Here is a 2668-nt window from a genome sequence, read left to right on the forward strand (position 1 = left end):
CCTTTCCCCTACATGTGCACTGTACAGCTATGTAGTTGTGCCATGGGGCTGAGGCTAGTTTGTAGTTTTGTAGTTAGGTACTGATCCGACGAATCGACTGCGACCATTTTTTTTTTAACGATCAGACGAACGGCTCGGGGCAGTTTTGGCGCGTCCAATCCTTTGAGGGATAAAAAGGTACTAGAATGGTGGCTACTTAAAAATAATGTTGTGCTGGTGTTCCCCGCCCACAGCTAATTGAACTTTAGGTGATTCTGAATGATGTATTTGTTGGTGTTGCTGACGCCTGCTTCACTGACATAAAAGCTAAAAAAGCATACTCAGCATCGCAAAAAGTGGGGGGGTCGACACCCCCAGTTTTCAAGAGTGGGGGGGGTCACGACCCCCCCGACCCCCCCGTCGGCGACGCCCCTGGAAGCAGTGACGAAAAATGCGCAATGGGTTACATGAAAATGGCACGTCGTTGACACTCATCACCTCATTATCTTGAAAACCTTCAAAGAAAGGGTACAAGAGGCTTCGGATCACACCAAGCATGCAGCGCACAGTGGGCCAGGCGCATCAAAAAAGCGGAATTAAGTCGAAAATCAACTTCGGTGAAATTCCTGTAATTATGGGATAGAGTATTGTAAAAATGTCCAAAGTTTCCGAATAAGCAAGTTTCCTTTCCCCAATGTCAAGGCAGATAATGCTATAACGTCGCAAAGTAGGACTTACCGACTGGAGATGGAAATGACTGCTGTGTACCATATTCCGTTCCCCCGATTCAAAAGCTCTCAGCGTAAAATCATTAAAGTTATTCCGTACAAAATAGCTTAAAAAAACAGCCGGTATTTCTGCGCATGTTTCTCGTACTCAAGTTCCCGGGAACTATTTCATGCTTACTAGTAGGGGTGGGGTTTACAGTGCCTGTTCGGAACCGTGGTAGTGCAACGACGCAATGAATTTATATAAGGATATAAAGAAAACGTCACCGAACAACACGAAGATATTTGCTGCCTGACTTTCCTCAAGGTGTATAGCTTGCTGCCCAATGCAAATATTTTGCGCATTTTTGCGCGAAATGGACAAATAAGGGTTTAACCCTCGCCGGCATAGGCCGTTTTGCATCCCTCGACGGCACAGGAGAATGCGACCCTCCTCGCGTTTGGCCCCTAATTGAGCTAGAGCCTCGCGGAAAAAAACCATCGTGTCGGTCGTCACGAGACAAAGCCAACGGTACCCGGTTTTAAGGTCATAGGTCAAATGGTGACCTCTGAGGTCAGGTCAATGGCCGAAAGTCGGGACCTGTTAGAACGTCGTATAGTGTGGCTGCTAAGGGGGTTTTCGGGATGCTGATCACGAATATCATGTTAGTTTTGATCACAGATGATGTTTTCATGCATTTAGGCCAGGTCGGGTCAGCTCAGGTCAGGTCAACCAGTATGGGTCCTGCCGGGTATTCGTAGTAGGTGTCAACCCGCCTCTGACAGCTTCGTAACATGTTACGAAGGCACCAAAACTACTTCGTAAATGTTCAAATGGTTCCTAAATTCGAATTCAGCTCCAAAAACTAGCCCAGAAACATGTAAAACTCGAAAAAGTGAACCGAGGTCATCGAAGGTCAATGACCTGACCTGACCTTCAGGTGACCTTTACACCCACCCTAATGCATGGGACCAACATCATATCACATGTTTGAACGCTTGAAACCACGAAAAGACTGCAAACGCGCGGCCAATGCGGCATAGTGCCCGCCTGTCCCAGGCATATGTGCAGCGCAGAAATTAAATAATGACGTCATAGGTCAGTGACCTAGCTTAACCAATCAAATTTGAAAATGGATATCGGATTCGGCTTTAGCATGATATTTTACCCTGTAACGAATCGTTTTTGGCACCGCAGCTGTGCTCAATGATTTAATTCCGCTTTTTTGAAGCGCCTGGCCCACTGTGCAGCGGATTAATTTGAGACCTTCATGTAAGGTCTGTTACACTGCGAACTATTACTGGTGCGAATGAGGCTTTGAATTTGCATTTCTTTGAACCATCAGAAGTCTCGACTCTTACTCAAACGATCATCCTAAGCTGTCTTTATCCTAAATAGCTTATGATAGTTTTGACTGAACAGTTGGCTTATTAATACAATATCTCGAGATAAATAGCATTGTAATAAAACGTATGACATTAAGCTCTGATAACTCGCTGTTAGTGCGCATTTAACCTTCCTATAGGTAGTATGCTCTGTTATGCTATCGTATTTTTCTAATAATTCCTCATGACCGCGCTTATGATGCCTCGGTGACATGCGCTTTGACGTTAATGCTGACCGGCATCGGCCGCCGGTTTTGCGTGCTACCAGTGTTATGCAACCGGCGCGATCTCTCCTCATCAGCCACATGTTTGTCCTCACTCGGCCCGCCCCCTCCCCTCCCCTCCCTCCCCTGTCGTTCCGCCCCGCCCTCCCCCGACGTTCTCCGACGCTGGTGACTACAGCGGCGCCTAGAGAGAGAGAGAGAGGAGAGAGAAGGAGTGAGAGCGGAGAGACGCCGACGGAGAGAGAGCGGCGCAGAATCAACAGAGCCGCGCGTCGATCGACCGGCGGTCGATGTCGGCCGTGACGTCACCGTCGGCGGCGGCGGCGGCGGCGGCGGCGGCGCGCGCGCGGGCAGTCGGCCGGCGCCATGGAG

Source organism: Amphibalanus amphitrite, unplaced genomic scaffold (genome assembly GCF_019059575.1).
Source record: "Amphibalanus amphitrite isolate SeventyFive unplaced genomic scaffold, NRLGWU_Aamphi_draft 000137F_arrow, whole genome shotgun sequence".
Lineage (NCBI taxonomy): Eukaryota > Metazoa > Arthropoda > Thecostraca > Balanomorpha > Balanidae > Amphibalanus > Amphibalanus amphitrite.